Source organism: Tamandua tetradactyla, chromosome 6 (genome assembly GCF_023851605.1).
Source record: "Tamandua tetradactyla isolate mTamTet1 chromosome 6, mTamTet1.pri, whole genome shotgun sequence".
NCBI lineage: Eukaryota > Metazoa > Chordata > Mammalia > Pilosa > Myrmecophagidae > Tamandua > Tamandua tetradactyla.
Genome location: NC_135332.1, coordinates 63,875,406 through 63,890,026, shown reverse-complemented (window position 1 = coordinate 63,890,026; position 14,621 = coordinate 63,875,406). Strand labels below are relative to the sequence as shown.

At 45.8% G+C, this 14,621-nt stretch overlaps 1 protein-coding gene across 8 annotated transcripts in view; it reads left to right on the top strand.

Annotated features, from left to right (window-relative positions):
- Nucleotides 1-14,621, top strand: part of GAS7 (growth arrest specific 7) — a 224,255-nt gene that overhangs the window by 140,172 nt on the left and 69,462 nt on the right. The gene's annotated exons all lie outside the window — the stretch shown is intronic.

Below are 14,621 nucleotides of genomic sequence, written 5' to 3'. Positions count from 1 at the left end.
AATGCTGTATTAATAAAAGTTGCCCTGAGAAACTTCCACATCCCCAAAACATCAGTCTATTTCCTTCTGTCCATCTGTCTTAAACAAATGTGAGACTAAAAGATGTTTGTATTTGGCATGTTCCTTTGATTGAATTAGCGTTTCTCTTTTTTTTATTTCTTCTTTATTTTTGTTTGTGCTCGTGCACATTTCTTGTTTTAGCTTTATTATTTTTCTTTAATGGACTTTTAGTGGAAGATTATTAATCTGCTTATGTGTGGGTTTTGGTTTTCTTCTAGGCCATTCATTTTAATTTGTTCTTAATGTTTAGGCCTGTTTAGGTGGGTAACTCATCCCTTGCTTTTCACCAGTTTTTAGGACCAAGATGATCTCTCGGCATTTGTGGTTAATGTCAGGTGGGTAAGAGGGTAACTCGCTGTTCTAGTTTGCTAGCTGTCGGAATGCAATATACCAGAAATGGAATGGCTTTTAAAAAGGGGGAATTTAATGAGTTGCTAGTTTACAGTTCTAAGGCCAAGAAAATGTCCCAATTAGAAATGTCCAATCAAAGGCATCCAGGGAAAGATACCTTTGTTCAAGAAGTATCTTGCCGATAGAGTTCAGGGTTTCTCTCTCAAGTGAGAAGGCACATGGCGAACACAGTCAGGGCTTCTCTCTCTCAGCTGGAAGGGCACATGACAAATACAGGGTCATCTGCTAGCTTACTCTCCTGGCTTCTGGTTTCATGAAGCTCCCCAGGAGGCGTTTTCCTTCTTTATCTCCAAAGGTCGCTGGCTGGTGGACTCTCTGCTTCGTGGTGCTGCAGCATTCTCTGCTCTCTCTGAATCCCTCATTCTTCTTTTATAGGACTTCAGAAACTAGTCAAGACCCACTCAAATGGGTGGAGACATGTCATCCCCTAATCCAGTTTAACAACCACTCTTGACTAAATCACATCATCCAGGGAGATAATCTCATTACAGTTTCAAACATACAGTATTGAATAGAGATTATTCTACCTTTATGAAATGGGATTTATATTAAGACATGGCTTTTCTTAGGGGACATACTTCCTTTCAAACCAGCACACTCGCCCTGCCAAATAAGTTGAATACCCACAAAAGACAAAGGAGACAAAAAAGATTTTGTTGTTTGCTATATTCAGAAAAGTGAGTTAGTTTGAAAAAGACTGTTTATTAGTAAGCAATGTAAGAACTTTCTTGATGACTGGTAGGGGAGCCACTGATTAGTAGCAAATGGTTCAGATATGGAAATGAAGCCAACAGACAAAAAGAATGCATGGGCTATGACCCAGCTATTCCACTCCTACGTTTATACCCAAGAGAAATGAGAACTTAGGTTCATGCAAAAATGTGAGCATGAATATTCATGGAAGAATTATTCATAATAGCCAAAAACAGGAACAGTCTAAATGTCCATCAGTTGATAAATGGATAAATAAAGTTCATATTCATACAGTAGGCTATTACTCAGCCATAAAAAGGAATGAAGTTCTGATAATGTGGTACAACATGAATGAACCTTGAAAACTTCATGCTAAGTGCAAGAAGCTAAGCCCCAAAGACTACAGATTGTGTGATTCTATTTATGTGAAATGTCCAGAATAGGCAAATTCATAGAGACAGAAAGTAGATTGGGGATTGCCAGAGTCAGGGGGGGTTGATCTCGGGGAGAGGAATGGGGAGTGACTATTTAATCGGTACAGGGTTTCTTTATGGGTGATGAAGATATTCTGGAATTAGATAGTGATAGTTGTACAACACTGTGAATGTACTAAGAAAAAAAGCCCACTGAATTATATACTTTAAAAGAGTGAGTTATGTGCTATGTGAAATATATCTCAAAGTTGTTATATAAAAAAAGAAATATGTAGGGATGATGGGAAAGTAGTAACTTTCTCAATGCCCTTCAGAAAAAGATCCTTACAAGTCTGTATATTCAGAATTCTGTCTGCCTGGTTCCCAAATGCTGATGGGCACCAGAAGCATCTAGGAGTTTGTTTAAAACAAACAACCGAACCAATGCACAGGTCTCACCACAGACCTTCTGAATCAGAGTCTATTTGCAAAGAGTAAAAAAGAAAAATTTCAATGTTTTCTAATAGTCCTTAGTTTTTTTACTTGCAAGGGAAACTTGGAACAGCAAAATTGGCAAAGGCATAGTCAATGAATTAAATATTATAAAGTTGAAGAGTAAATTTAAATTCCATTTTCTCTAACAGAAATACAATTTTCTACAAAGAAAAAATATGTATTATATTTCTTAGGTTAAAGGCCATATAACCACAAACTATTGTAGTTAAACGAGTCTCAGGAAGAGCTCCTAGAAGACAACTAACTCAGTTTTATAGGGATAAAATATATGAGCTAAAACTACTAAGAAAGTTCCTTTCCCTGGCTAATTTTTACATTTTTAGTGTCGTTGTCAACGTAGCTGACTTGTATATATTTTTCTGCCTTTATTCTTATCTATATAACAGTGTCAGGTCTTGTAATTTCAGAGCTTTGGCATCAATAATAGCTCATACATTTTTTTTGATGTTAGCATTTTTGCTATTAAAACAATCCTTTTGACTCTGGTTTCAACTTTATTTCCAGTCGAAGCTAGATCAAAGAATTGGGGGCTTATACTGTTGTATTCTTTAGAGTGTTCATTGCACTCTGACGTCTGGACAAAATTAACAGCATCCTTGCCTTTGAGCAACTTTTGAGTCTAGTGAAGCAGTTCTCGTCTTTGGAAATTGGAGGCTTTGTAAAGTGTTTCATTTCATATTTCTCTTTAGGGGGTTTTAGACTGTGACTTCCCAACTCACCTCTACTTTGGTTAGTAAGTGTGTGTGTTGGTATTTAGTACCACCCCCTTTCCATTCACTGTATCACAGAGCCCATTGGATCATCAGAGTCCGGTGGAATCGGGTCGTAACAAACGACTAATCCATATGAAGTGGCAGAATGGCTTCCAGTCATTGAATCAGTCAGTGTTCATTAAAAGTCAGAGAAAGTTGAGGACAGCTGTGAATCATGTACACATAAGGCATCATGTTTGCTCAGTTCAAACTCTTTTAAAAAAAAGTGCTATTGCGCAATATCTAAATTTCTAGAGAAATGACATTAGAGGGGACTGTGTGTGTGTTTGTGTGTGTTGAAGTGGGGTGGTTGACCAGTTGACCAGTTTGGGGAGGAGACTCTGACAGTCAAGGCAAAGTGGAGACCTCCAGATCCTGACAAGCCCTACCAAAGACACAGGTATAGCAGCTATGTATACTGGATTGTCCTCAGGCTAGAGGCTATCCACAGAAACATTTAATTCTGTGTACATGTGCCTAAAAATGTTCAACTAGTTACCCACATCAATAAATGGAGATGGTTTTCATAAACACCTGAACACCTGTCATCTCTTGAAAAATAAGATAGGGCCATTCTGGACCCATCTTCCTGCTTGAGCACAACTGGGTGGAGCTGAAAAAGTTGCCACTACCCTGATTTTTCTCATACTCACTTGGCTTCATACATGCATTCTTCTGGTCTATTCTTGTAGCTCTTTGAGTTGGGGCCCTCTGTTTAGACAGAGCTTGGTGTCAAGTATTGCAGGTGAGGACAGCCATTGGACACAGAGTCAGGAAGGTGTTTTATAAATGCACCTGGAAATCAGACATTATGAAAGGGAACCTGGGCAAGAGAATACAGAATGTAGGAGGAAACAGCTGCTCAGTCAGCAGTTAAAAGCATCCATTTCCACAAGGGCCTTCAAGCTCATTGTACCTTCTGCCACACTCCTGGAACTTGTCTGTGCATCTGTCATGTGCTGCAGGAAGCACTGCCCTTCTCTGGCTTGTGGTGGGTGGGAGGGGGGAGGAGAGGGATAACATGAGCATGTGGGTGCAGCAGGAAGTTGGGGGCTGGAGGGCAGGGCATTCTGGATAGAGATATAAGCTGGGTAGCTGTTTACAGGGGTAGATCCTGTGGAGTCCGTGCAACTTCTAGCAAAAATGGAAATCATCTATAGGTCATTTTCTAATAGGAGAGTGGGCAAGGACCATGTGGATTGATTATCAAGGAACAAGTATTTACTGAATGCCTCCTCTGTGCCCAGCTCCAATTATCCACTTGAATTGCTTCTTGCAGGGGTGGAGTGGGCGAGCACAATGCAAATGGCTACATGTTGGTGAAGACCGAGCGCTTCCTGAAGTAGATGTTAGATTGTTAAATGGGATTTGCATTGTGGGTTGGAGTCAGGTTTTTTTCCCTGCCTGAATATACCTCCGAAGGTCCCTTCCAGCTCGGAAAATTCTGTGACGCCGTCATGACTCGCGACACCAGCAGGCTCATCACCCACCACTGTTTGGGACTGTGCCTGCTGTTTTAGGATCATGTACAGCTGGCACGGCTTTCTCTTGATCAGCTCCTTATTGTTGGAGGAAGATCTGGGAGCGGGGTAACAGCTTTTCTGTTATTTCAGTCCAAGTTGGATTCCGAAGTAGGCAGTGCTCACCCAAGAGGTGTGGGAGGAAAACGGGTGAGAAGTTAGTCACGCCAGATGCACATGTTCTCTGCCTACCCACTGCCTGAGAGCTTGGTGCTGGGCTGGGCAAAAGGGACTGAGAACCCAAGGGTCTGGTAGTCCTTGGAAGCATCATAAATGGGGCGAGTTGGCCGTGCCTGGCACGTTGCAGGAATTATCTGTTGAATGAAACTCCTGCCGTCTTGCCAGCTGTGGCTAGTGCCTGTGTGTACCCTAAGACAGCCTCAACTTGCATAAGAAATAGCTCCTCTCCTGTGACAGGGGGCGACAGCTGAAGGATTTATCAAGAGCTTTGGCACAAGAATGGCCCATCAGATTAATATGCTGGGGGTGCTGGGATGGGCATGCTGAAGCAGAGGCTGTTTACCAGTCAGCACAGAAGAATTGCGTTATTTTAACAAGCGTTTTGGCCATAATCACATGCCCTATATGAATACCTACTATCTCCTCCTCCCTGGTATTTTCTTTGTTGTCCCTCTGGGCCATCTGCCGGAGACTCTGACCTTGCATCTGTGCTTCCCCTTGTCACTGGCACCCCACCCCAGACTCCTCTATCTCTTGGTGAGAACGTCTTGCCCTCTGACACCACGTGTTTAGGTGGACCTCCATCCCTGCCTCCCATTGTCCTCAGCCAGCTCCAGCCTTTTACTTCCCATATCCCCACGTGGCATCCCACTCGTGCTATCCATGGGCACTGCTCACCCAAGGAAGCAGCACTGAGTCCTCTATGGTACTGTGGAGAGCTTGTAGTCTGTCACCTGTGTCTCACACACCTGGCCTTGTGGTCGGACAGTGTTGGCCGCAGGAAAAGTGGCTGCTTTTCCATTGCCTTGCCAGGCCACCAGTGAAGATGGGCTATGGACGCTTGGTTTAGGTTGCATATGCAGCTGCCCAGGTACCAGAATTCTGGTAGCTCTAAGAGAAGCGGGGTTGTATTTTATTTTGTGCAAGCTGCTGAAGGGACACTTCAATGAAAGCAATTTCATGTCCGAGGTATTTCTGGTACTTCTCTGGGCTGCTCTGAGTGTATCAGAAAGGACCAGGCTAAAGTCACCATCCATCTCGACTCTCTCCTGGTTTATTCAGTTCCTCTGGGAAGATGCAGGAAGCTGAAGTCCCAATGATCTCATCTCTAAAAGAGAAGGGTGAATTAGCCCCAAAGCCCTTCCAAGCTCTGTGTTTCCCCTGAGGGACACGGCCTGGTGGGCCTGCAGAGACAAGCCTGGCTCCCTGCCTACCTCTCCCTCTTCCACCCACGAATGTGCCATCGTGCTCAAATGGAGAGGGAGTTCCTGCTTTTAGTGCTTCTTTCTGAATGGGGGATTTTTATTTTCTCTTTTTATTTTTCTCTCTTTTTCAGGGTTTCTTCCCTGGACCTGGATAACTTTTATAAGTAGGATAAAAAATGATTTCTCTAAAATAGGAGCGACTTGAAGCTGAGCTCTGATGCTCTTTTGTTTCCCACGCTCCAGCATAATCGCTCCCTGTCCCTTCTCTTTCCTCTTCTGTTCTGTCAGGCTCCTGTTTCCTGCTCAAGTCCACAATGATGGTATGTTTGCACTCTGCTAAGCTAAAGAAGTTGTGTCTCGGCTCCTAGGGATTTATTCCAGGACCGAGTTGCACAAACCTGACCCTGGAAGGGCTCAGTTCTCACAGATGTCACATAAGGGGCATCTGACAGCACCCTGTCCTGCCCTCTCTGCCTTGTAAGGAGGAGTGTAAGGGGCAAGGAGTCAAGGAGACTTTTCCTCCTCCTCCTCCTCCTTGCCTCAGTTAAAGTCTTAACTTGCTTTCTGCTACTGATAGATAAAAATGACGGGTTCCTGGGAATGGGAGAGGGCACTGCAGAAAAGGGTCAAAACCTTTGAAAGCAGAACAGAAAGGGCCAAGGACACACGGTGCTTAATTTTTTTCTATTGTAACATAGATTTAACATAAAATTTTCCATTTTAACCATTTTTTAAGTTTACAGTTAAGTGGTAGTATTTGCAGTCACGGTCTTGTGCTGCCATCACTACCAGCTGTTACCAAAACTTCTTCACTCCCGGAAATAGAAACCCTGTGCCCATTAAGCAATAACTTCCTCCTTCCCCACCCCTCCCGGCTTCTGGTGACCTCTAGTCTACTTTCAGACTCTCTAAATTTGCCTATTCTAATGATTCGATATAAGTGGAATCAACACGTTGCGCCTTTTGTGACCGGCCTCTTTCATTTAGCATGATGGCTTTGAGGTTCACCCAGGTTGCACCACGTGTCAGGGCTTCATCCCTTTTACCGCTGAGCTTATGTCCCTGTAGGGAGAGCGTGCATTTGGTTGATCCATTCATCAGTTGATGGACTTGTGCTGGATTGTTTGCACCTGGTAGCTGTTGCAAACGCTGCTATGAACATTGGTATAACACCTGACTTTTTGATACCATGTCCCCACCAGGTGGCCCACTTCTCTAACATGAAGAGTGAGTTCTTATTATCAGGTGTGAGACCCAAACCTTTCTGAGCTAGCAAAATTCAGAGATGGAGATAAAGACCTCAGGTCGCTTCTCTGACAACCTGAACATTTGTCGTCCTTGTTGATTTCTTCTTTATTCTCAAATGTTCAAATGGGTTCGCGTTTCCTCTCCTGGATCTCACGCGCCAGCTTGAAATTTTTTCTTCAATATTCTTCAGCGCCATCAGTTTAGTGAAAATGGAGTGAGCCGTGGATGTTTTCCAGTAGGAGTAATTTGTGAATTGTTTTTGATTGCCTTTTTAAAAAAAAAAAAAAAAGTCATTCCCCCAACATCTGGAGACAGGGGGACACCTGTTGCAGAGAGAACTCCACCCACCCTTGTCTTCCTGTGGTTCTCAAAGTGTGGTCTCCAGGCCAGCACATCGGCATCCCCTAGACGACTCGGTAGAAATGCAGATTCTCAGGCACCACCCCAGACCTATGAATCAGAAACTCTGGGCTTCAGTCCCTGCAGTCTGTGCTTTTTAGCAAGCCTTCCAGGTGATTCTGAGATGCTCCAGAGTTTGGAAGGCACTACTTTAAGCCCACACGAAGGCTGTCCCTGTTCCTGGCATTCTAGAATTTCCTTCAATGGATGAGGTTTTCAGGTCTCTCTGCAAAGAGTAATTTTAAACCTGTGCAGACGGTTTCCCAAGGAATCTTGTTTCATTCAGCTCTGAAATGCCACCTATTTCTTAATCCGTTTTGCATGATCCTTTATATCCGGAGTGCCCTTTCTTGCTCTTTCTGGCCCAGAATTTCTCTACGTGTTTTTACAGTGTTGGTCCACGATAAGGCCCTCTCCCGTGTGCCTGAAGGAACTGCAGGGGGGACCTTTGTGTCCAAGAGGCTGACCTCCCTTCCTTGGGAACCCAGCAGAGTTGGCCATGTCTTTGTGACTGCGCCTCGGAGAGATTCTTACTTATTTTTATTTCCCAAAATAACTTTAAGCTCTTTCTGACAATTTCCCCAGTCTTGTGAAAAGCAACACTCTCAGTAATTTCGAACGTTATTTATAAATGTAAAGTCACACCTTTTACTGGAAAGTCTTCTATATGTAGATTGGAAATGCAGAGTGACTGAAGTTAATAAATGCAGAGTTCCTCGGAAAACAACAACAAAAAAGGTGATGCAGGAGCGGAAAGTACCACTTCAGGGGAAAGGAGGCTTCTGAGCAGCTGAATGATGTGATTTCCCATAGAGAGAGTATGGAAGTCCTTCTTGGGTCATGTTAAAAAGCCACAATTCAGCACGGTCATAGATGCAGTGTCCAGTGGCCCTTGGGCCAGCCTTGATCATTTAAAGGGCAGTGCAGTTTGGCGGATGTCCTTGGGTGGAGATTGCTTGTTACAGCAATAGACATCCACCCAAACTAGCTTACAGAGAAAGAGCATATAGTGGAAGGGTACAGGAGCCTCTCACTCAAGCCCAGGGTTAAGCACTGGGAAATAACATGCTGAGGTCATTTGTCCTTTCTCTAGGATGTCGTGATGTCTTATGTCCCTTCTTTCTCCGGGTTCACTTCATACATAATTCTTTCTGGAGATCTGCCTTTTCTTCCAGAGCAGGTGTGTGGCAAAGCATGGCTGCTGTGATGGAAAAGGGTGGGCCCCGAGGTCGGTTCTTTGGGACCCCTAGCTGGCCCAAATAGCAGTCACCAGCTGGCCCCATCAGGGGCTGTGGCTCTGAAGTAAGAAGTGCTCTGAGGCTTGGGCAGTTCTCAGAGAAGCGTCATCCTCATATGTAGCAGATGGTTTCAGTTTTTTAAATGATGTTTTAAAAACTCTATGGTGATGGTTTTGAGCTCTTATTTTTATAGATAAACTAGCCAGTCTTTTCCCTTTATGATTTCTACTTTCAGGTTGCACTCAGAAAGGCCTTTAACATCAAAAGATGGTAATATTTTCTTGGGGCACTTTTCGACTGTTTTTCCTGCCTTGAAATGTTTAATCCAGATGGAATTTAGGCCCATGAAATGGCTGAGAAATGGATCTACCTTAATATTTTTCAAATAGTTTGCTCAGTCTTTCACCATTGCCCTGGAAAGCACCTTTACCATACACTATACTTGTCTGTTTCTTGTCTTTTTTTTTCTGTTGGTCTTTCTGTTTATTCTTGCACCACCACCACCCCGCTTTGTCTGTCTGTCAGATTTTCCTTCTTGGGAATATTTCATATATGTGCTAAAACGTCCAAATGGGGGTATCCTATAAAAACACAGTCTTCTTTCTTTGGTTTCACCTTTATGAATTAGCCAACCCCAGATGTTTATTGTGTATTTTTTCCAGCCATTTTCCACGTATATATACGAGCATGCATTTTACTTATGCCTTTTTTTTAAAAAAAATATCTTTATTGAGAAATATCCACGCACATACAGTCCAACTGTATTATACAGCCAGTGGCTCACAATATCATCACATAGTTTTGTATTCTTCACCATGATCATTTTTAGAACATTTGTGTCACTCCAGAAAAAGAAGTAAAAAGAAAACAAAATATATACATCTCATACCCCTTACCCTTCCCTCTCATTGATCCACAGTATTTCAATCTACCCAATTTTTACCCTTTATCTCCCCATTATTTATTTATTTTTTTATTCTTTTTTTTTTTTTTTTTTTTTACTCATCTGTACATAAAGGAGCATCAGACAAAAGTTTTCACAATCACGCTGTCACATTGTAAAAGCAATATAGTTATACAGTCTTCTTCAAGAATCAAGGCTACTGGAACACATTTCAACAGTGTTAGGTACTTCCCTCTAGCCACTCCAGTACACCATATGCCTCTTTTCTTAACATGATATATGAACCTATTGTGCTCATTGTTTCTTTCCAGAATCTTCCTTCAGTCATGTGTTCTGGAGATGTTTTTTCTCATTCACACACACAGATCTGCAGCATTCTCTTTCACAGCGGCACAGAATTCCATCTGGTCAATGCAGCAGAACCTGTCTCCTATTGTTGGGCATTTTGGTTATTTCCCTAAATGAGGTTTCCCCCTCTTAACAAAAACGCTCCAGAAAATATCTTTATCATTGCATCATTGCTCACTGAAGACTGTTGGTAGGTCAAGGGGTCAGTGCACTTGGGATTCTGATAGGTATCTCCAAATTGCCTTCCAAACAGAGAGAGACTTTCCCACTACAGTCTTTCAAAAATTGGTTTTCCATATTTTCACTCACTGTGCACGGGGCATCAGTCCTGAAAACTTTCCCAGGTCCAATGGGTAGGAAAATAGAGTCTTGTCTTAGTTTGCATTTCTTCAGTTTTGAGTGAGAATGAGCTTCTTTTCATGTTTATTCATCATTAGTAACTTTTTTTCCCCTGTAAACCACTTGCCTGTGTTCTTTGCTCTTTTTCATTTGGGCTCCATATTGATTTACAGTCCACATGCTGTGAAGGGAATTTGTCCTCTATCGGCTCTCTTTGTGCCCCTTTAGCTACACACATGTGTGTACTTTTTAAATCAGCTGCTAGCCATGTTGCTGAATTTAGTTCTAATAATTGCTTTGAGTCAAGACTTCATTCACTCATCAACACTTCTTGGGTGCCTGCTGGGCTAGGTGCCAGCAGGCCGGGGGGGAAAAAAGGCCTTGGAATCTGTATTTTTATCAAGCAGCCCCAGTGATTCTGGTGAATGATCTAGTTTGGGAAACCGGAACTTCCCAAAGGTCGGGTACCTTTGCTTAAGTCTCGGATCTTGGGCGGTCTCCCTTTGGTTTTAATCAGGTTTTCTTCGTGGCACTCACCTGCATTTTTCTCACCCGTAAAACGGGGATGCTAATGTCAGTCAGCTGGTGTGTGGCTTTTGCTACCCGGTTCGGCTCAGTCACAAGACATCATCTTTCCTATACTGCTGTCCACTCTCTTTGCCCCTCAGTCCCGGTTCTGAGAGGTGAGCTCCTTGTAATAATCAGGAGTTCCTGGTGTGTTTGCCCAGGTCTGTACTCTGTAAGGAGGCAGGTAAGTCAGTCACCTTAAAGAGATTGAATAGCGAGCTCCAGCAGTTCCTGGCAGGCTGCCTTCCCCCGCCCCTGCACCCCCCCTCCCCCACTACAATTCCTCTGGGGCCCCTCCGGGCCGCACTACTGAGCCCTTCCCTCCCCAGGCCCCACCTCTCCGGGCCCCGCCCCCAAAGCCCTGCCCCAGGGCCCCACCCACTCAGACATTACCCTTGCTAGGCCCCACCCACCTCGGGCCCCACCCCATCCCAGGCCCCGCCCCCACAAACCTGCAGAAGCCTGGCCAGAGGGTGGTTCTGGCAATTGTTAAAGGGGTCGGGGCTTCATCAGCAGGTGTCGTGCACCTCTGTATCATCTATAAAATGGGCTTAGGGCTCCCACCCACCCACCCCAAATCACAGGGTTGCTGAGAGGGTCCGGTGAGCTGCTGTAATGGGATATTGTGGACCAGGCTGCAGATACCCCCACTTACAGAGAGTTTCCCGATTCCCTAAAGGAAACCCCTACAGCTCAGAAATTTTCAACAAGGCATCCCAATGCCCTCTTCGTTCCAGCCCCATTAGAGGGAACCTTCCCCCACCTCCCACTTTCAATTTTTTTTTTGCATGAACAGGCACCGGAAATCGAACCCGGGTCTCCGGCATCACAGGCAAGAATTCTGCCACTGAGCCACCATTGCACCGCCCCCACCTCCCTCTTTTAGAGAAGTGTTCCATGTTGGCAGGAAAAGGATGGATGAGGCAGAGAAACAGAGAAGGGAAAGGCAGGGCTGGAGAAGGTTTTGCTGTTTTAAATTATTTTGTTATTTAGTGTTTTTTGAGGGCCTCAAAATATCTGAGGGATGTTTTAAGCATAAGGGTGAAGTCTCTGAGTTCCACTTCTTTTCTTTCTCTGTGATGGCTGAGTCCGTCCTGGGGTTTCCAACACTCCTCTTTTTCAGAGCCTGAGGAGTCCCTTCTCCCTGGGAACCACAGTGGGAGGGAGACGAGCTGCTCCTCCCACCCCCTCCACCAAGCTCAGTCCCTGCCATGCATTTCTCACTGAGGGCCTCGGGTCTCCAGGACTCGGGCTTGCGTTCGCCAAGGCTCAGGAATGGATTCTGGAGGCCAGTGGCATGGTCAGCTCTTTCCAGCCTGCCTGAAACAAGTAACTCCAGCCAAAGCTCAGTAGGTGCTCCTGCTGGCAGTCCAGCCTGGGTGCAGGATGCTGTTCTTGGAATGGCAGGGACCCCATGGGCAGATGTTAGGGGACATGTGCCTGTGTCTTTCTGTTTGCTGAGGGTCCACCTGCTCTGTTCCTGCTAAAGGGCTCTGTGCTGGGTGTGGACAGGATTGGGGGTCTCAGGTGTCGGGGTGGACATGAGAGCCTGCAGTGGCCCAGCCCAGCCAGGGATGTGCATGGGGTTAAAGCTTCCCAAGTTCTTCCTCCATCTCATCTGGGAATTACCTGTGTCCCTACAAGGTAGGAAAAAAGCATGGAGGAGTCTGGGTCCAAGAATGGGGATAGGTTATTACCTGGTAGCCCAGGTACCTCCACCTTGCCTGACCCAGCAGCGTCTTGTCTCTTGGTGGTCAGTGTGGGGCTGCCCGAGGATCTCTGGATGCCTCCTGCCCCTCACCTGTTGAGTGCCCCTACCTCCTGCTGCTCTCTCCCGAGGGGATTGGGGAAAACCTCAAGCTTGTCTCCACATCTGAAGGACTCACAGGCTGGATGGAGGACAGCACCACTCACACATTGCCCATGCAGGGTACCGGACATGCTGAGGGCCTATGGTGGCTCAGACCAGAGGTCTGCCTGGAGGAGGCACCCCACCCCCATAGCTGCCATTGGATCGTGTCACTTGTCTGCTCCAAATCCCACAATAGCTTCTCCTACCTTCAGAACGAAAGCCAACGTCCTTACAACAATCTTTTAGACCGTGGAGCATGGTTCTCAAACCTGAGCGTGCACTAGAATCATATGAAACACACATCACAGGGCCCCTTCCCCAGAGTTCCTGATCGATTTGCATTTCTAACAAGGTCCCAGGGGCTGCTGCTGCTCCCGGGGCTCCACTTTGAGAACCGCTGTTCCACATGATCCATCTGACCCCTGTCACCTCTGACTTCACCTTCTCCTACTCCCCCTCTCTCATCCCCTGCAGCCACACCACCCTCCTTCCTGTCCTTTGAAGATGACAGCTATGTTCCTACCTCCCAGCCCTTTTACTTTCTGATCTCTCAGCCTGTAATTCTCCTCCCTCAGATACCTGTATGGTTTGTTCCTTCACTTCTGGGGTAGCTAGGCACTGGCTATGAGGAGTCCCTTGGGGAGTGGGTGGGGGAAACAAGGCTCACAGATCTGCCCAAGGCAAATCTCCATAATCAGTGTCCCAGGTCCAGGGAGCTGGCTGTGGCTTTCCCACCAGAGGCCAGCTCCCCTCATGCAGGCAGGATGCAGGCAGGATGCAGGCATAACAAGGGGAAATGAAGTCTGGAAGCAACTGTTAAAAATTAATAACTCCTTCCTAGTATACTGGGTTTTCTTTTCTTTTCTTTTCTTTTTTGCATGGGCAGGCACTGGGAATCGAACCCAGGTCTCCAGCATGGCAGGCAAGAACCCTGCCTGCTAAGCCACCGTGGCTCGGCCCATCCTTCCTGGCATACTGTTTTTTTAAAGTATTGATTTTAAGGAGGAGGCATCTGTGCTTTGATTTACATAGCTTTCAACCCCTTAACTGCATTCTCTCTTTATAAGTTTTATTCTACACAGGGCAGCCATCGCAATCCACTGGTATGGGAATTAAAATTTCTGGTTTATTGCAGGGATGGCAATAACAGCTACCTCCCTTGGGCTGGTTTCATCCACGGTAAATTTGTTTGTGTGTGTTTGGCTTCCCTGGTTTCAGTGAAAGAAGTCCAAATCGAGTTATAGTTGCCATTAGGAAAAAATGTGTTTTGTGTCAATTGTGTTGGCCAGGAGGAGGCCCCCTGGGGAGCACATCTCACCCCCTCCACTCTGACCTCACTGTGCTTTCTAGAACATTCCAGGCCAGACAGCTCTATTAGTAGGAGCCTGGGTGGGGTGGCCTGGGATGACCTAGGACCAGAGGGATGGAACCCCAGCACATGCAGAAGCACCCCAGTCCGGGCTCCCCTGGGCCCTGAGCTGCCTGCTTTCTTTTGTTTTCAGTTGGTCAAGCTTGAGCTCCCTGAGTTGTAAGTAAATTATGGAATCTTTTATTGGAAAAGACCTGGAAATGACTTCCTCCCTGTGGGTGGTATGGTCATCTGGGGTGATTGGTTCTGTTGCTGGTGAGGTCACTCGGCCAGAGCCCAGCCGCTCTCTCCAGATGTCCATCCTGCCTGGGACGGGAGCTCCGTTCCTGCCCCAGGCTCCCTGTTGGCTTTGAGTTTGGAATTGATCAGATCTGGCCAAGACGGGGAGATGGGCCGGGCTGAACCCTTCAGGCAGAGAGGTGTGTGGTCCCTGCTAGAGCCCAGCTGGAGGTTGCAGTGGAGACATAAGATATTATGGAGGGAAGGGATTATAGCTTCTGGGGGTCCTTTGAGTGAATCAGGCCGGCATCTACCTGTGGTTTCAGAGCTTCTTCCAGCAGTCCCCCCAGCTGTGCAATACCATCTTGGCCCCTCTACTTGGCACTCA